Source organism: Bombus affinis, chromosome 6 (assembly GCF_024516045.1).
Source record: "Bombus affinis isolate iyBomAffi1 chromosome 6, iyBomAffi1.2, whole genome shotgun sequence".
Lineage (NCBI taxonomy): Eukaryota > Metazoa > Arthropoda > Insecta > Hymenoptera > Apidae > Bombus > Bombus affinis.
The window spans coordinates 15,138,775-15,160,517 of record NC_066349.1 but is presented as its reverse complement, the minus strand read 5'-3'; the positions used below and the strand labels follow the sequence as shown (position 1 = coordinate 15,160,517).

The 21,743-nt window shown below is 36.9% G+C and overlaps 1 protein-coding gene across 2 annotated transcripts in view; it reads right to left on the bottom strand.

The window, feature by feature from the left end:
- LOC126917081 (uncharacterized) overlaps nucleotides 1-21,743 on the bottom strand; it is a 524,956-nt gene that overhangs the window by 283,693 nt on the left and 219,520 nt on the right. The window lies entirely within an intron of this gene.

Sequence of the window (21,743 nt, the reverse complement as noted above, 5' to 3'; positions counted from 1 at the left end):
GCATCGTCCACGCTTTATTCTCGTATGCTACTCGCGCTTAAGGCAACCGCGTTTCTCTTCTTTCTTTCAGCTTTTTCCTTCTCGCTCTCTTTATTATCGCGGTGCAGAACACTGGATAACGTGGTATCGCGTGCGAGAGCTATGAGTGCAGCTGATGAATGAGATTGTTTCCAGTGGGAATGGGCTAACTCCTTCTTTATTTGGATGGGGCCGAGGGTGGAAGGGTTGGAACCGTGCAATGGGCCGAGCGTGGACGGGAACTTGAACCGTTTGGAGATTTTTAACGGAATTTTGACACGTTTGAGCTTGTTTGACTTCGTGGTTGGGGATATTCGGGGTTGGTGAATTGGTGTTTAACGTTGCGAGGGTCGCGACTTCAGAAAAGTTCGACTCCGTTTCACAGATTCTTCTCTTTTACCTTTAAAACTTGTTGTACATTTCTCTTGACGAATCAATTATTTGAATATTTAAGAAACGTTTAATTTTGTTCCGATGTATATAATTTTCCATGTTCGATATGAACTACTCAAAATCTTTACTTCTCATCTCAATCGTACGTGTACGTACGTGTGTAAGTACAGCGAATAAAGAGATAAAAAGGTAATGTAATGAACGTAGATAGTACAGTTGATTACCTGTATGTAGCGAATGTGGGTTATCTTTCCTTTAACCGAAAGTTTATGGCGTTACATTTTTCAGAAAATACGATAACAACGTTCGTTTTATCAATAAAAGCAAATCCCATCGGTCTAACGTTATATCCAAAATCAAGTATATCGTTTACTCGATAACGAGTTTATCAAAAACACTGGTGAATTAAAGCTGCCTACGGTTCTCGTTTAAAACGCGGAACGCAGTGACCGCGCGCAAAATTAGCTGAAATTAAATTATTGTAAATTCGCGAGGAGACCGCGATAAATTAGAAAATGCAACGTGGAAATGAATTGCCTCGTGCGACACTAACTTATTCAACATGATGGATCTCGCGAAAAATTTCTATCGGTTCAAAGTATACAGAGCCGATTTGTGATTTCAGACGTGGAATTCGATCCATTGAAATTATATCAAACAACAAAAATATTATTTCGAAATGTTAAAATGTTCAGAATTTTGTAATGTCAGGAAATGAACACCGAGGTACTTGAGAAGAAAATGTTATTTAAAATGTCATTCTACGCTAATATCGAGAAAATAGGTTGACAGATAAAATGGCAAAAGAAGTAGCTAATCTTACAGCAACATCTCAGAGCCTGCATTTTTAATGGCGAACGTCTTCATTTCGTAGATAAGAGAGGAAACACAGAGTTATTGGAGCAAGAAATGGAGATCTAAAGTCACTTCACGTTTACCAACTGCGAGAGATAATTTTTATGAAAACAAGTCGACTTCCTTTCAAAGCAAGATCAGCTCGTTGTTTCAAGAATGCGTCAACTCGCAATAGATAGGCAATATTAACACAAGCGTGCTTTTTAAAGAGAAACGACATTTCGTTGTGTGCTGTGTGCACAGTAGAAATTACCATCGATCATCTTATTTTACTGCAAGAAATATCGCCGAAACATCGTATTCTAATATTCGTTCTTTTCTTATCAGAGATGATTTGAAATATCCAAATCAGGAATTAAGGCTATCAAAATTTTGTCAAACAAACAAATCTTCCTCAAAAAACTATGCAACTCGATCGATGGTATCGAGCGAGCTGTTAGTAATATTATAATAATTCGATCAGTTGAAAAGTATTCCTTTCTGTTGGTTAACTATACTTGACGATCGTCAATTTTGAAAGGACATCGTTGCGATTGAATAATCGCACGAAAACCTCGAATAAGGATCTATAGCACACGTTGGTCGGAATCGAATTAACAGTAAATTATATTTCTACAGTTTCTATCTATCACTTTAATAGACACAGGATGCAAATATTTCGCCAGAAGGAAATGTAACGTTTAAACACAAGAAGCACGTTGTTAGATGTCTGAAAGTTATGGAACTGTGTAATGTAACTTAAAATTCGCTTTCTATCAAAACGTGCTAAATGTGCTTTAGACCTCTATTCGTGGTTTCCATTCAATTAACGAATCGATGGTCCAATAAAATTTTCCGATTGCCGCAGGATGAGGCAGCTAGAACAGGAGGACATATTTCATCTGCGGAAATCTGCGCACCCCTAACTCCGATCCTTGTGATACTAATCGAGCAAAACGACTCGTATTTAACTATCGCTCTGCTGATACTGCTACTCCGCAAAACTTTCAGCTTCAACATGACCCGTATGAAGCACGTCTCTACGACCACTTTCAAACTTCGGTGATTCTGTTCCGGCAGATCGTTTGCATCTCGTTTTCGCGTCTTTCCGAGCACTTTTCTCCGCTTCACATGCAAGCTTAGCCATTTTTAAGTTGCCCCAACGAACAGGATTCTGATCCGTCTAGCTAGTTGCGCGAACTGCATGTTGAACTCATCCTTGCTACCACTTTTTCTCGATGTTTCTTTGCTAGAATAGTTTTGCTATTACTTTGTTCTTTCCTCCTAGCGACCAATTATTTATTATATTATTTGCTTGGAAGTTACCTGGCTAGAAATTAGTCGAAGATTCGACTAAAAACCGGATACATGAGAAAAATTGGGATCTAATTTTCACGGAGTTATAATCCTTATAATTAATGATATCGTCTAAGTAAGTACTTTTTTATATGAATTATGCGTCTTCTTTCAATTCGCCATGGTGATATCGATAACTTATAATTCTTATAAAATTGCGTACTAGGGAAAACCGGATTAGCTAAAATCCTGTTTATTTACTGATATGATATTATATTAAAAATAGACGATCTTTTTATAGCAATTAATCCCCCATTAGGTTTCCAATTATTTACGAAGGACGAATATAAACGAATGCCTAGAGAAACTGAAGGAAACAAATAGTAAATAATATGAAACGTAAATTACCTTGTAAACTAAGAAGTCTACAGACGCATACGCAGCAAGACTGGTACACGAGTAAAGGAGATTTATAAAAGACACTGAATTAAAATCGATAATCAGTTATAATTTAATCACCGTCGCAACAAACCAAAATTCTAACAAAGGAACAGGAGCAATAAAAGTAAATCTAAGGAAGAAAACGTGACAAGGGCGTAAATTATTTTAATTGTTCTATGATTTATCGAAAATAAAGACGCTAAGTTCGTTAACGTAATACCATACGTACGTTGAGGTGATTCTTCGTTCTTAAATTTTTTATTCTATCAATCTTTTCCATGTTCGACGCGGAATTTTGTTCGTAAGTTGGCAAATTGCGACTTATGACAGGAAGAAATTGATCCGCGTGGCAAAATTCGCCGACGTGGTGAGAATTTTTCCACCGTCCCTTTCCGTTTCATAGTTCCCGCGCGCGGCTAGTTCGAAAGGCGTTGCTCGCATCGTTGGACTCGAAGATTTATAGTAGCGCGAGATCTCGTTCGACAGTAACGTCGATGGTTCCGTTTTGCCAGCGACAAACTTATATCCCGGTCTTTTACAGCCCCTCAAGCTTCACGTGGCAATCCTAAAACTTTTGAGTTGTCGAGGGGAAAGTTCTGCGGGCTCCTGGGAATAAACGTCAGGACCTATCGAAAGCTTTGTGTTGTTTTCATACGCGTGCGTCAATTCGAATTCACTAATTTTTGCGCGTTGTTTAATGGAATTGGTCTTCTTCGTTATTGCGTAATTTGAATTACTATTTCGTGCTTTATCTGATCAACGGCAACGTGTAATTGCTTATACCACTATCTTTAGCTTTTATTTTATTATTATTATTATTATTATTATAATTATATGTGTATGTTATATTATACGTATATTTTCTTCGATGCTCGATCATACGTGTGACGGTTTATTATAACATTTTTAATAATTTAATAATTTAACGCAACGTAGAAACAAGTTAAAATATTTTTTTTTTAATTTGTACTTTAGAATTTGCCCAGCTGGACATTCGGTAAATTTTTCTAGCTTCATTGCTAAATAGCACGTGGATGGCTATCCCCAGCGGGATACCATCGTCGAGTTTGACTATTTTATTTTTTTAGCGAGGTCAATGATGATGTTTTCTTTTTCATCTTCTTTCTATGAGATATTTGCTCGCTTCAGCAGCCAGTTGGTTTGGACGTGTTGCCGTTCTTTCCTTGTATTTTTCTGCGTACCTGGCGATTTCTTCTTTGAGCGTCGGTATTTTTAAGTCTTTGCGTGTATCCTCGTTTCTGATATCTTCTCATTGTTGCTGTCATCCATAATGGTATTCCGTAAGTCCAAGTTGGTTTTATTATCGTTTTGTAGATTTCTAGTTTATTTTCTATGCTGAGTTTAGAGTTGCGACTAGTTGGCCAGTACATATGTCTTCTTTTTATCCGTATTTTGTTTATAATTGATTTAGTATGTTATTTGCATGTAAGTTGTGTGTCTAAGTGGGATCTTAGGCATTTAACTTGTCTTGTTTGTGTTATGTGCGCGCCATTCAATTGGATATTTGGTGGTTTCCGTTTTCTTAGTGTAAATGTAATATAACTTACAATATGAATCAATGGCTGTTTGGCAACACTAGCAACACTCAAGGAAATTCTAACGACTCTACTTGTAAGACCGCGTGTTAGAAGACCGAGACGATTTCCACGATTCTAAGACGATTCTCACAACACTAAGCTCTGTCTGAAAGCTCCTATTCCCCCTTCCTTCTCTCGTATTACACACGTACGATGTTCTCAAATATGTACATGGAAATCTTACTAAATATCGCTAATCGTGAGCGTGTTCTTTCTTTTAGTCGAGTTATCGTTCAGTTTCTCAACCATTCAAATACGGTGTAGGTATAGTTGACTCGCTTTTTCTGTTCCTATCATCCTCTGTCATTATTTCGACAAATCTCTTCTTGCTGTACTCTTTAAAGAAATCCGAGGAAATGAATTTACATAAATGTCCATGGTTCATCCGGGATTGAGAAACTTAACCGTTTGAAGAAAACTTGTTAGAGCAAGAAGAGCGGAGAATAAGTATTTCATTGGTTTTTACGTCATGAATCTTTTGGAAAATGGCAAGGCAATTAGTGGCTGAATGATCGAAGCGAAGCATGATACGAAGGGGAGGATCATGTTGGGAATAGAATGAGAAGACGAAAAAGTATACGTTTTGTTCAAGAACTTCTAATGGATTCCACTGCCAGTAAAACCACTTAATGGACTCAAAGACATTCAATGTTAGAATCAAGGAGCCACACAAAACCCATTAAAAGATCGCCTTCGAGAGTTGAATCGCTTTTCGCTAATTCACTGTCGCGTGTGTAAAAAAGTTGTTGGACTCTGTCTCGAAGCTAATTCTAATAAAACATTGAAAAGCATTTTTACAAATATCAGATCGTTGTAATATCATCCTCGATTACAGATCTTATTCGCTGGTCAAAACTGTCCGACAAGAACGTCACATTCCACTGTGACGTTATTAGCGTTATTAGCAGATAGCTTGTGTTTGCCTGATTGATTATTAAAAATGACTAACGATTCAGAGAAATCTATACACTTTTTCTATAAGATATATCTTCTTTACGCTATAGTATTGTTTTCTGGATAAAATTAAATAAGACGTGAAATAACAAAATTCTCTAATAACATCTCGAATGGATTACGAAAGCAATCGTTCGTAGTTTCTAGATTTGAAACTTCGCATTCAGATGTTCGTTCGCTGTTGCTACTTCTTCTTTATTCCTCCTTTATTCGCGTTAAACGTGCTTCTTGTCGATCGTCAAAGAAATTTTCCAATCGTTCGGTTCATCCCCTAGACGTTTCAGACTTTCGAATCTCTTTCGCGATAGTCGGGTAGTCCAGGATCGAGAGAAACCGCGTCGCGGTCTAACCGCTCGACGTTCCTTGAAAATTGCAGTCTGCGGGTTTCTCGAGTGAACTTAATCACAAGGAACACAGCCGTTAAGCTTTTCGCCGCTACCGACGCTTTTGGGGCTCGACGAATCCGTTTGCCGCTCTCTGCGAGGCTTTCACAGGCTGCGGCAATACGTTTGTCCTTGCGTTAGGACTCCTTGTACGTACTCAACCGACATATTCCGCGTGCCTCTTGCTTCATTTACGTGACCTCAGCGACCGGAAGGGAATGTCATACCGTGAAACGTCTACCAATAAGTGGCCATTGATATCGTGCAAATAATTATTAGACCGCTAATTTATACGCACAGATTACAGAGAATTTAAGGATGCAAAAATGTATAGAATGTACGTAATATACGTATAATACAATACATGTAAAGTGTGGATTTTTTATGCATTTATGGAAAATTTGAGGGTGCAAAGAAAAATATACAGAATATCCAAAGCAAAGTATTTGTTACAATGTAACAAATGTGTGTGAAACACACCTCTTACCTAGGGATTCTATCACTTTACGCGTTCGTAGAAATTATCGGCCTGCCGCAATGTTGGAACTCCACTTTTGCGAAATACTTTTGGAAATTTTTCGTTCGAAATAATTTGCAATATTTCATTGTTTCGATCATAGATTCGAATCTTATTGAAAAGAAACGGCGGACTCTTTAAAGTTCGACTGGGAAAAGTTGGCCGACTATTTGCTCGAAAAAGAATTCTCTCATTCGGCAGGCGCGCTTTAAGCAACCGCCCACACTTCTATTCATTATCTAGAGTCATTAACGTGAGCTTCTTCGATTTCCGTTGGATCGTTCTCAAAACGTGGCAAAGAAATACTCGGTTCACGGGACATAAGGGAATGCAGCTCGTTTGCACGCCCCAAATATGAAAGGGCACCATCGTCTCTAATCTGAATGCCTTTGAAGTAAAACTCGATGCAACGGTGCAGCGGAGAAAATCAGATGGTCTGGTTTTTATTAAAAACTTCCTATTTTTTGTGTCACCGCGTCGTTTATGCAATAATTAGAGCGATCAAACGAGAAGTTTCGCTCGTCGGGTATACGTAATTGATACTCGTATTAATTCGCTTATCATCGACAAGTAACGTTTCATTGATCGTCTCGACGAATAAAATAGATTTTAAATATATTTATTTATTAGCTTGTCCGAAAAGTTTCTTTCGTTTCATAAGGTGATAATAGATAAACAACAATTTCTGTTTCATATTATTTTATTGAATTATGTGTGATCCATTCCGTTCTATTTTTATTATTACGTTCGTGCACAATCGAATAAACTAATATAAAACAAAAAACATTGTGCGTCTATTATTTCCTTATAAAACGAAAGAAACATTTTTGGACAATCTAATATATTCAAAAATTTCGAATTTATAACTTTCTCGATTCTTTCGATTATCAAATTACTTTACGATAGCTTTCTTCCATACGTCGTTTATCTAACGAAATATGACAATTCTGAGTCTACCTTTATTTATAAAAAAAATTAGTGTCGATGGAATAACCGTGCAGTATCTAACGACAAGCATTTTAATTTTATATTATCATAACTGGTACAATTAAGATTGGAAGACGGGGAATCAAATGGAAACGGAAACCACGTTGCGTGCTAAGAACACTTTTGACCCGTGATTTTGCGCGCATTTTATTCTCATCGAGATACGCCTGATACAAAGGTGTTTGATATGTCTCGAGATTCTTTCGTTCCTGGACGTGAAATATTTTAATTACTATTAATTTCGATAGGACGTTTTTGCTCGAGTGCTCGAAAACATTTCAAAGATTTCTAGAACATATTTTATATTTTTCTATCGTTACTCATATTCATTTCGTATCTAATCATATTGTATATATTCTTGTATTGAATATAAAAAGTGAAATTATAAATATTCTATTAAAAAATCTCGAATAGAAAAGCTGCGTACATACGATTAATTAACACGATAAATTTTATTATTTTAAATTTTTTCAAACCTGTTTTACGTTTCTTTCGGACAATGTTAATCGATTGAGCCGTCAATTATGTTATTTATCTTTACAAATTGAAGAAAAAATTACAGAGAATTTAATTCGAGGCTAATAAGCAGCTAATGCTACCTGAGCCTCCTGTGTGTATTGGTATTCATATTCGAAATATCATCATTAACCCGTTATTACACCCCTAGTGAACGTAGCTTAGCTTCACTGCTAATGGAATACCGAAATACTCTTTCAAAGGATTGACGTTCTCATTTGGAAATCTCAGACGAGAGCGAATTTAAATATTTCGAATTCTATAGTCCCATATATTTATATATATAAGAAGAATGGATAGAAAAAGTGCATACGTATTCGATAAATGCATGTTACTCTTGTACGAAGCTAAAAATATATAAATTACGTAATATAAATAATTTAGTTGCTCTAAAGATTTTTCACTATTTTATGTAAAAACAAGGAAAACAACTTAAAAGATTTAAGCACCCTTTTCTTTAATCCAGTTTATAATGTAAGGCAAATATCGACCGACAGTGTGGCTACAGTAGGTAAAATTGGGGACGCGTAACAAAGAAACGACTAGCTTTATGATGAAATTCTTTTTACAAAAACGTTCCATTTAGAAGTGAAGAAACACTTCCAACACTCGTAAGAAGTACGTGTGATTTCGTCCCTCGAAATGTTAATATCTTATTTCAATATAATTTATGTTATCCAAATATCAACGTAGTTCCACAAATAAATAAACATTAATTCGACTGTGATTTTAAGCAGAAGCCTATGCTCGTCCTCTTATACGTATCTTTATGGATAAACTTCGTAAGAATAACTTGGATGATAAATTAACTAAACTTGTTAAAAAACGTCGCAGCTTTTACAATGAAACTATTTACATCAATATATATTCTTCTAACTTAGATCACTCCATCTCCAATCGTTTTCAAACGATGCTTTCAGATCGTGGAAATCATTCGTTATAGATAATGAAAATCATTTTTTATGCATCGGAAATTCATAACGCGATCTACGCTCGTGCAACCGTTTATGAGAAACCAATCATAGTTTTACGATATTCTTATTTTTATATTCTTTCGTGTTAATTTCGTATTATAATTTGTTTAATCGCGCCTACAAGCAATAACTCGTTTATCCCATTTTTCCATTAATACAACTACGTATATGTTTTTTGCCAGAAGATCCAAATACGCGTAGCTTTACGTACCAGGATTCATTTTTATAATATCCTTCGAAATAAGAACTTTAAATATGCGCGTATATTCAACGAACGTGTAAGCCGCGTTATTTTTCGTTCCACTAAAACGCAACAGATTTATAGCTTCCTGACGTAAATGTGTTTATGTTGCAGCCTTATTATCATCAGGGGCACGTGGCTTCCAGTTCGAACCGTGCAATTCATCGAGCTGGCGCTTCCATGTAATGCATTTCCGTTAGCAATTAACGCCATTCGCCGGATCGAAATCTATTGAATACCAATAGCGAAACGTACCGCGCTCGATTTACAATAAACAAGAAAATTAACGTTACTAATGCTACTCGCTTTGAGAGCTGCGACTGTACTCCAAGTATAGTATTTGGATCGACTACGTTAAAGAGATTTTAATAACATGAAACGCATAAACGGAGAGAGAGAGAGAGAGAGAGAGAGAGAAAGAGAGAGAACGGGAAAGAGAATGACATCGTCTGTCGGTTCTCGACGAATATACGCGGGTGTATGTCGCTTGTGTACGACAATCGTTTCGGTTTAATTTGTAATTTTCACAGTATCTCATAGTCGTGAAAGGAATCGTATATTGAACGCATCTCAAAAGTGAGATCATGGGATCAATATGAATTTATAATTTGTAAAGAAACGTTTGGACTAAACGATCGAACGCTCGTTCTTTCCCCGCTATAGTAAAATTGAACTGTAAACGAGCATTTTTTCGTCGTTTGGCGATCGTTCGATGAATCGAAAATCGAACGTCAAAATGCTCTATGAATAGTTATTCTTTTATTACTTCTAATTATAATTATAATCTCATCGTCGGACATCGTTGCCACGAGCCCGAACGAAGGCAAACTGAAATTACGAATCATTCAGTTAAAATTATGTATAACGTATGATTTTGTATTTTCATTGAATTTTGTGCTTCTTTTTATTATATTATTATTTATATATAATTTTTTTAATTATCCATACCCTACTCGTTGTTCTTTTATTTTCTATACTATTTTCCACATTTTCCCCTCCTTAGCTCGAAAGATTTGATCGCACATATCGGGTAAATTATAAAACAAACGAGAGTGTGTGCAACGTGCAAGAAACTTCGATGCATTTCGCACGTTTACTCGGTTCGATCGCACATAGTTCTTCGAGTTTTCATAGAACTGTGCTCGAAACGCGTAGACGCGAACCGTGGAGACACGCGGAAAGTAATAGGTTTATTAGTCGAAAAGAATTTAATAGTGGAAGGAAGCATTAATTAAGTAAAATTATACGCGACCTGTTTTACCCCTTGCCTTGCATTCATTTCTTCGTTTTCTTTTCTCCCCTGTATTTTTCATTTATTTCCTTTTTCTTTTTTTCTTTTTCATTAGCAGTAGATTTCTCTGAAATTGGAGGTCGTTATAAAATCGACGGCCTTGCGAGAGGCCGCGTTAATTTAAAATGCCGCCAGGTATTGCGCAAGTGTTCGAGTCGACCTTTGATAAAAAATATGCCAACAGTTCGTAACCGCGGAAAAATCTCGTGGAAAGAAGCTATCGAATCTACGTAGATGTCTTATATTTAAAACGATTCTCGACGTGGGTTTGTCGGATTGATCGAAGAATCGCGATGAAGCTTGAATTTCCCTCGGATCGGTGCAAACTCGTATTTTGTCACAGGATTCTATAAAGAATCTAATATTCTGTTTTGTGTCAGTTTAATGCAAAGTTTTACGACTATGTGTTTTACTTTATGTTCCGTCGTGTATATTAAAATTCAATCGCGCACAATGATACAAATTAGAGATCGAAGAAATGAATATTTCTATTGGAGGTTTAAGCTAGTTTCGTTCGAAGGATTAGCCTCTGGGGTGTATTTATACAAAGCTTTTTACGAAGCTAAAGATTGGATCGTAAATTGAGGAAGTATGAATATCGAAAATCGAACTTTCCTGTTAATTTATTAGCTTTCATGCTGCTTAATATTTTATCAAATATTTCGTCAGATTGATTAATAGTATCAGATTTACAACAGGAATGTGTTTTATTCCAGTAAACGTTTAACGTCTTATTGTCATCGGTATACGTACTTTGCGATATATTTACGATAATTATAATATACCATTTAGGATTTACGATATATTTTATAAATAGCGCTCGATTTCTCGTAACTGGAATTTTCATAGCTTATAAAAAGCAAAGTTATCCCGGCTTCTTGCCATAATTTAAACTAACTATAATATCGTAACAGCGCTAAATCGATCATTAACGTGTAACAAATTGTATATATACGGTTTGCAACAAGGAAAAAGAAGAAAATCTTTGAAAATCGTAGGAAAGAAAAATGTAGGCAAATTCCAAAATATTCCAACAGCCACATCGCTCGCGTAGTTCAAGTAAATACTACGAAAACCTGAGCAAATATAACGCGTTCGTTCCAGCACATTTTACACCGCACTCCATTCGCATTCTTGCACGTTTACGAAATTCCTGGAATAAGCATCAAACTCCATTCACGTCGTAAGAAATCGTGAAATGCTTTCGTCTCGGCGTGAACGTTTCATACAGAAGGTATACAACGACTCGTCGACTAAGGGACGAGGATTTTTTAATGTTCTTTCTGGTGAATTTACGGCCGAACGAAAGGAGGATAGCGGTGCGTAGCCGCGACATTTTCTTGATTGTCAGTGCCTTAATGTCAGGGCGACGATAACCGAGTCTCGGTCTGTGTAATGCCTGGGCCATTATCGTTCCAGCGGCGTCGTTCTCGTGTGACCACCGCGATACTGCTGTAGGTACTGACTTCTAAATGCTATCACGCCGCCAACACTTCGTACGACAACGTTAATTATCATGTACACGCGTGTGAATTCCGCATACCTTCGCTCGAGCACGGTCGGAGCTTTCTGGTATCTCGAATGGGAGTATAACGTCGAAGAAGAACCAGAACGTTCAGATGGAAGAAGAACCAGGATCAGTTTGTGTTTGTAAGAGTACTTTTTATAATCGTCCAAGTTTCCTTCTCGTGGATGCAGGCTATTTTAGGGCTGCAGATTTGCTTAGGAATCTTTTTGTTAAAAGAACCGATGCGAAAATAAGGGTTCGAATATTATTTGAGTATTGTGCTTGACATTATTTCGTGAACGATTGCTTCAAGATTTTGGGTGGGTCGAACAACTTGCGGATGGTGAATTAGCTACATCGGACGAAGAAGGGGAATATGTAGAGAGAAAAATAGAAATTTCAGGGTTTGGAATAAAAGTGTTTCCCAATTTTAGTGTTTGTAAAGGATCTTTGATGATCATATTGTACGCGTTACATGAAACATTTTGAGTAAAAGTTGTCTACAAATATTCAAACATTTGACATAGAACTTTTTTAATGGGCATATTACGCGCATTATACGAAATTTTTGAAATTTGTCACGTTAAATATCGTGGATTATTAATATAGCGAATAATTGGACTCTTCAAATGCTTTAATGGTCTTTGCGAAGTGTATGCTTGCAATAAATATCTCGTAAACTTTTATATACGTTTTCATGTCGGTTTCAAATATTAGCAATACGATCACGATGGCCGTGTCTCGTTACGGTGTTAACAAAATTTCAAACAACACATACGTAAAAAGTTTCTGGCACTTTTCGAATACTTTCGTGGGCCATTATATATAGCCGTGTTTTCTTTCCGCAATTACGAAAAACACGAAAGTGCTTTTAACGAAATGAATTCTGATTGTTATCGAGATAGAAGAACGATTCTACTTAACTATTTTTTATCGTGACACATTAATTAGAATCATTCATAGGACATTTAATCGGAACGCAGCGTACCAATAAATCCAGTTTTCAAAAATATATATCTACGACCGATAGCGTCCACTACGTTCTTCCATATCGTGGAAAAAACCTAACAATCTGAAATGAGAGAGAGAGAGAGAGAGAGAGCAATATCGCAACGTAATTACATCGCAGATGTAAATTCATTTTTAAAATGGCGCAAGCTTCGGCCGATTTAAATTATTTCAAGATAAATATTCGTATTCAGACGACGTTAATCCTAACGGCGCAGAAAATGCAATCGTACGATGAACAACGCCGGAAAATTGCAACGATTATACTACGTGGTCGTCGAACAAAGAGGATTAATGCCACGCGATCTGCTACTATTTTCAGATATCTGCCACTCGCGTCATCTCCAGCCGCTCTTTTCGAACGTTTGCTAATGTTCGTGTAATTACGTTAAGAAACGTTTTTCCGTGAAAAATGCATCAACCTTCCTGTTCCAGCGTAATTCCATGCAGACTAGGATACGCGGACCAGTTTAAAAGCTGCGCTTTCCTGCTCGATGTGGTAACAGGTTTCACCGGCGAGTAATTACTGAACATCGCGGTAATGAGTTCATTGATCATCGAGCGAGATGGAATCCTACGATGGTAGGAAAGTTGGCGAACAATCGTCGCGGAATGATTATTGTGCTTCTTGCTCGGGTCGTTTAAGATAATTGTTTCCATTATTTCGTTTCGGTGTAATTGATTCGGTTAGGTGCAATGCAATTAGGTTTTGAGCGAAGGGGAGAATTGGGGATTGGTGAAATATCGTTGTTTCATTAATTGGAGAGGGGTGATTGAGCTTGCGTGAAATATAATATTTTTAGAGTAAATGAAGGTTATGGCTTCATATTTGGGAAGATCGTTTTGTAGTATGTAATATACCGAATGAAATTCTATCTTTTTATTTCGCAGCCTGCTATTTCATAGCTATAGTATTTTCCATTACATGTAAATTACATGCAATCGTTAAATTTTTAGTAACGTATCTCATTTCCTCAACTATTCGATCAATAAAATTCTCTTGTTTTTCTTCCTTTTTTTTATTTAACAGTTCCATTCGAATTATCGAATATTCTTTCTACAAGCATTTCTACAAATCCTATTTATTTTTATTTACCACTTTTATTATCACGTCAAGAAGCAAGATACCAAGATGAACGAAGCCTATCATGCTCGTATACTCCGAGCAATTTCACCAAACGAACAACATATTTTTTATCAATCCTTATTTGATCATTAAACCAGGAACATCTTTGTTATAAATTCCCGGAACAAAATTATTTCATCAAACGAGATTTCTCAATCAGTCACTGTTCATTCTCACGATGTTCGCAGAGTCAAACTGCGTAAAAATCCGTAGTTTAATTATAATCGAGCGTCTCGTAACTGATTCAAAGGAACTTGTAACATAAACTAGAACGTCGTTAAATTATTGTACGTGAAAGGACGCGATCCTAATCGTCAAGTGATGGAAACAACATCACTCTTCTCAACGTTTGTAGAACGTATCGAGTGCGAACAATAAGCATTCGCGAATCGCATTAAAGCGTTCACCATGTCGCGTTACAACGCTGGCAATCCATTTTCCCGATCCGCGCTGCTATATTAAATTTTCAGTTGGGTACACACGCAGGCTGGCCCGCGCATGGATATGGATATGCATAGGCACTGAGCGTAATTCGACGACGATAACGATACTACGTCCGGCCGACACCTGGCAATGAACTGTTTTCAGTTGTCAATCCGCAAACCGTATTATTCCGCCCGATAATGACGATCCAACGAATTCCAAATTGGAAAATTTCGTTACAGTCCGCGATCCACCGTCGACAGTTTATTTTTCTCACTGATCTGCAACACGATGGAACGCGTTGACGGGTTGAGAACACAGAAGGAAATGAATTTCAAGCTACATAGTTCAGCCAACGTGTTCCCGGGCTGTTCGCTATGGCGATGTTGCGGTAAGAAGGAAGTTTCTTTGGTTTCTTAGTAAGATATATCACGCAGATATATGGCGCTTGGTCGTACGTAACAGACGTTTTAATTTGGTTAATGAGTTTGGAAATTGTTGCTTGGAAATATGCAAGTTTATACAGACTCGGCAAATAATTTGATGAAATGGAACGGAACATACGCAATGTAATGTAAAGAGTCGAAAGAATGTTCGAGAGGTATTACTTGATCGTAATTTTAAATGTCAGAATTCTATTTTACGAGAGCAATGAATGAAAAGATATCTGTTACGATGTTACTAATACTCTTATAGGATTTCCAATTTTATTTGACGAACACGAGAAGAGAAGACGGGAAATTATATTTTTTAATTTTTTCCGATGGTGCAGTAAGATAAAATAAAATTACGTTGTCGATTAATCCCGTGTTATTAAATTTATCCCTTTATTCGATTTTGGATCTGAATTATATCTAAGATGTAACAGGCAGCGACCTAGTGATTCTCAAAATCGCTTCAATTAATCGAGTAGAATTTTTAAACGAACGATACAGACTTTAAAGCGGCTGATTGCCTGGAGAAGCATGGAAAGCTAAAGGTACCATTAATTTTCACCCCGACTACATCGTAATCTTAATAAAATTCACCGAGCACTTGCACGAGCCCAGTTAAGCTCCAATCGCGTTAACACGCACTATCCGACCGTTCTTCGAACACAGTCACGAGTTGTTAATTGCAGAGAAAGAGAGATAAGTAGATAGATAGATCGAGAAGGAGAGCTGAAAGGAAGCGTTCAGATCGGCAAAAAATCGTATCGATGAAGAAAGAGTCTAATCCTTTGACTAGCTGAGATAGTGGCGTATAAAGCTTGGCTTTTCCAAGCTTCAAAGGTTTCAAACTTTTACGATTAACACTATATAAAGCTCAAGTTTTTTCAAGCTTCAGAATTGAGCTTTAAAGGTTGAATTTTCAAGGGTTATATCATAGAATGTTGAAAGCTTTCGGAACTTTAAGATTGACATTTCAAGACTCAAGTCCTCGACTTAAAAATCAACTTAAAATTCAAATAAGAAAATGAACAACAATTACGTAATGTATCTTGATAATTTCCTAATTCCATTTAAAGACACAGAACCTTAAATTTCTTATTGGCTTCTTTTTCGATTTTTTTTCTCTTTCTGTAATCTAATTTAACTTTTCAAAATGATTCACGTTCACGTGAAACATTTCGAGCCAATGCGTTCATTTGTCTTTATTTCTCTCTCCGACTTACACTCTGTTTTTTAATAATTGCTTAATTTTCTTTATACGTCTAATTAAATCTTCGCGTGCGTTCTTCAAGACGTATTTCGTTTAGAACTATTATACACATTTATCAAAGAGCAAATTGGATGGATCGGATCTTCCAGTTGAAATACTCAAACCTCGAACCTATAGAGTTTTGGTATTTATGACTGAACCATCTCTTTTATTTGATACGTAAAACGCTTTTAGAAACAAAAAGGTAGGCTGAAACTTTTCTAGTTAAATAACTCTCATGCGAGCGTAGGTACATCTTTTCATTCGATTTTCTTTGACGCATTCGAGGCTCTCTCTCTCTCTCTCTCTCTCTCTCTCTCTTTCCCGTAGAGAAGACTACTGAAACTTCAAGTAGGGAAGAATGTTGCTGGGACAAGGATGCAATAAGTGGCTTTGAACGAGAATTCGAGACAACAGCCACTCAAATATCTCGCGGCGAGTAACCGCGTGAGCGTTTTAAACGCAAACGAAGGAACCTGCCGTATCCTTTCGAGGCATTCGAACGCGGAAATTTTAATTTCCTTTGTCGGTGGGTCGCGTGCGTTTCAAACGCGTCTATTTATTAACTTCATTCGGGCGAAATTGCGGTAGAAACGCAAAATTTGCCTCGCCACTTCTTACTCCGTGCGTAATGTACGCGGTTTTCTCTACTTTTTCGGTGGATGCTACCTATGGCGTTCTCCAAGAACATCCCTCTGTGCATCTTTATGGAAATTTTGCAATTCTAGCTGCCTCTGGCAAGTAATAATAATGTCTAACGCAGATTCGCATTATGCGTTCTTCTTTTGCCTTTACTCCTCTTTCCTTTCTCTTTCCCTTTTTTTTCCTTTTTTCTTTCTTTTTTCTTTTTGTTTTTGTAGGGATGATCTGTGAATACGAAATGGTATTGTTACGATATATGAAGTGTGCGAACTCGTTATAACGCGCGCTGAGTATTGTTTGGAATATTATTCGATGTTTTGCATAGATATACATGTGTGAAGATTATTCTGACGCGAACTACTGTCTGTGTTCGAAAGTAAAATATTTGACACGGTGTAATCCCGTGCTTTCATGTTGTTATTAAAACGTTTAAAAGTTACGCGACTTCCAGCGTAGAATAATTTCTTTTTAATTCAAAAGCGGTTTATCGGATTGTCAGATGTAGAATTAGTTGTTCTGTATTTGTAGCAAATTTTTAAATTTATCCTTTACATTCGTTTACATGTAAGAACAATTTAGATCTTTTGATCACTGAATAAATACGTAAATATTTACGGATCAATTAATTACAATATATCAAATTTATTTCTGTGATTCAATCGTACGCGTAGCGGAGATAATTGCACGCTCAACTCGTGGCTTTCTTCCCCTTTAATTCAGACAGATTTTCGACGAACGGACCTCCTAAGATAGCACAAAATTTCAAGACGACTTTTTTTTTAATTCTAAAATTTTTGCTAAACACGTAGCGAATCCAAGCTTCCGTATTTGTGTATGTATTTTTATCTCATTTACAATTTATAAATAACATTAATTTAGCGAAAGATCAACCGGTCCTGGGTTACGTTTATATAGATCAATTGATCAGTTTATTCGTCCAGTAAAATATCCGATCCTATAGAAATTAATCGAAAGGAAGTTCACCATATTTGAAAAATTATTCCTTCGTTTACATTCGTTTTATTCGCAAAATTAGTTAATCGTACAGTGAACGACTTTTTCCTAAGTTCGTACGGTCCTGTGTTCAACGACCAACGTTCATGAAAGAAAGGGAACGACAAGGAAGGACGTGGAAAATTCAACGATTCATCGTGACAGTCCATTAATATTATTTACACGGAAAGATCGTGTCCGACGTTTGGACGAGAACGTGCTCGCGCCCCTCTCGCCGTTTAAATTTCTATTAAGGACATGATTTGTGCCAGGTCCGGACGAATTAGGAGAAGGTTGAGTCGAGTTTTATGGAAGGACGCTGAACACTCTTATTCCTCGCGCTCCTTAATGACATTTTACTTCCTACCCCCTTGAGTTCAATTTACTCGAACGATTCCACCGTTTCGCGTGCACTTAACGATGCCCCGCGTGATGAATCGTTGGAAACTTTTCCCATACGTATCACAGGATACTCGATTTTTCCTTAACATTGTCGGAACGCGTCGTTGTAACGTAGCCTAAGCTACGTGATCGGATAATTCTGTATGGAAATATCAGCGAAGTTGACACAGCGTGGACATTATATTGTCGGAGCTAGAGACTTCGTGTTTTTCCATTTTCAGATTTTCTGTCTGTCTGCGGTCACTTTAATTTCCAGATTGCAATTTCTCGCGTTTGATATCGACCAATTAAAGCAGTTGACGACGACGCATAGAATAATTGGGAAGAATTAATAGATTTCAGAAAAACGTCGCCAGCACTCCAAAGAATATTCGCTGACAAACTTGTAGAACCTGTGATAATCTCGGAAGTATTTTCAGAAAGAATCCGCATATTAATCTGAAAACGTTCATTCTATCGTTGCTACTTGCTTGCCCGAGATCTAGAAGATTCAGTGAAATTCCAGCTTCTGATTCACCAGACTAGACCCATTCGAGAATAATCTCTCGCCATAAACATTCAGATTCCATATAATTGAATTAATAGGGTCGTAAAGTTGGATTCACGATTATATTCGAACCGACAGGCTACGTTACAAATTAAAATGGTATCATAGATTTTGTAACGAAGAACTCGAGTCTCTCGCGTGCAGAGAAAATTTCTCGTAAAGTTAAAACGTCACAGAGCGAAAGAGCCCGACAATGTAACAGAGTTTGCGCTCTTTGCGTGGCGGAAATACAGTCAGAGGGAAAAATAAATGGACTCGTTCAAATATAATAAAAATACGGCTTGTTCATGCACAAGTGTAAATATTATGAATGTTTCGATTGTTTACTGAATAATCTACGGTCTACAAGGATATAGCGCTGCTACAAGGAGTCGTTTACGTACCAAAATAATTAATTTCGTATTTTTAAATATTTGGTATTTTAAAGGCAACGCGTTTCATTGGTGTCTGTCTTATATAATTTTTATACAAATATTAATAACGACAAAACTCGCGCGTCTAACACTGTGCAATATTAATTTCATTAACTACTTACCATCTGTCCGCTTATTTTTGTGGCAAACTGTAGATCCGGCGTTCGAGATCCCAAGGCGGTGTCATTCCTTTCTTCGAGGATAATCGCATCGACAGGAAATAATCGAGCTTTTAACAGGTGTTGGACGAATCATAAGGTGTCCCTTGAACCGCGAAGCAAGGGCTAAAAATAGTTGGTCGGATCGCATTTTTCTTATTGACGGTTCTAATGGAGCTGGACGAAAAGTTAGGAAGCAAAACGGTGTAAAACTGGGAAACAACTCGGTGGCGAAACGTGTATTTGTAACTGTGACGTTGATGAAATGGCTTGGAAGAAATGAAAAGAATTGCGAGATCGTCGATGAATAGCGTGTAAAGATTGGAGGAATGGAAGTGAACGTCCCTTGACATTTTCTGGCGTGAAAACGTTTAAAGGTTGCAAAAGTTAAATTATCGATTAAGTAATGAGATTTTCGAGCAGTGTACTCAGTCGTATTGAATTATTAAATAAAGCAGTTAACGATAAAGTAAATGACGTGATAAATTTGATTAGCTTCGTATGAACGTTTTTAATAATAATAAAAAAAAAATTGAGCAGCGAATATAATTCACAATTATATCGAACTTAATAGGAATAAATAATTCCGAGTTGCTGAAAATATCCGAAACTAGATGAAGCTTGGCAGCCAAAATTGACTAGCTGAAGATATTCGATCATAAAATTTACACTTTTGAATAAAGATGATGGACTTGAATGATCAAACAGAACGAAGGATTGAACAAACATAGCATCCAATGAATGAATAAAATCTATCGAAAGTCGTAAAGTGAAAATTCTTCTTAAAAGTGAAATCGCTAAAACTCGATACAAACGGAATTCCGTTTCATTTTTAATTCCATCGTAGATCACTTATCGCCTTTTGTATAAAACAGACCAATCTGTGTTTTAATAATCAAGATGTGTACTATTGTATTACAATATCGTACATAAAGTTTACTGCTAATAAACATCGACAACGACAGGGAAAATTATACCAGCTCGGTAATCTCCAGAAAAATGACTCAATTAATTTGAATAAAGAAAGCGAAACGAGAGGAACAAGTTAACGTTTTATTATACCTTTCTTTTTCTATTTTTTACTCCGTTGGAAAATTACTTAGCGATTTGAATAATTTTTCATTAGATCCTTCACGAACCGGGAACACCACAGTCAGAGGAATTGTTCAGCTCGCCCAAAGGATAAATTTTAATTGGTGGCGTGCGGTGGCGTACGATAATTATACCGACTAACTCTGATGTGGTGCGCAAGTTGGCTCGGAGCAACGATTATGTCGTGTGCTGATTAATGCGTCAACTTTGTTAACCAGTTGACCGATTCGAGATTTTGCGCCTGGCCGCCAACTAAGAGACTTGGCCGGCGAACTTCAAAGCTGCAACCGGCCACGGAATTCTATTCTTCGCGTAAATAGTTTCGCGAAAGGAGAAGCGTAATTATCGAACGGTGTTTCTTGCCAGCCGCAACTATTTCAATTCCGGCTCTTCTCCTCCCTTACCTATCATTTATTAAACGTCGCCATGTTTATTACGTTCGTGAAACTTTGCGCAGGGTTCTCTGTGTAAAATTTTATCCCTCTCGAAAACTAACTCCGCGACGAACGAAACGCAATTAACTGCGATCGTATCCTTTGACTTTCCTTCGTTCTTTCAGATTGTTGAGAGTCGAGAGTCTGTGATTACTCGTTGCTTTCGTAAGCAGTGCAATATACTTTATTATATTTATTTTTTAGCTTCCCTCGGCCCTTTTCTAATATTTATTTTCTATAACGTGAACGCGATTTCTCTATCGTTTAATAGCGTTTTATTATCATCTTTAATTGTGTGGTGTTTCGTATTAAAATTCATTGGGACGAAGCTTGTTGTTTTTAAATTGGGAATTTATAATATCTGATCATTTTTCGGCATCAAAAAGCAATTAAATTTTAACTGATCGAAGTGTAATTTAAAATAAAATTCGCTAATCGCCATCAACCCTATAATTCGTTCGAAAGTATCAAAGTAATTTTGTTTACTTTATTTCGTAAAAATCGAAATTTAAAGGAAAGGGGAAGAAAATTTCCGAAGGAAAAATTGAAAGACGATGAATAAAACAGCATGATCGACTTTTTTTAGATGACACTATGCCAATATGCATAAAAATTGTATTAAACACGACCGACATTGGAAAGACGTCGACCAGACAATTATCGAGCACAGGATCGTCTAGAAAATATCCGAATAACTTGATCATACCGGCGTGTTCCACGTTGTTCGTAAATTCTGTCGAAGAATTTATTGATTTGCGGCGATCGTGGGCCACGCTATCAGCTCGTACTCTTGAACTTTTTGATAATTACTTCAAGTTCGCCGGCAAGTTCGGCAACGTGTAATTAAGTACCGCAGATACTTGGTCAGCTAAATT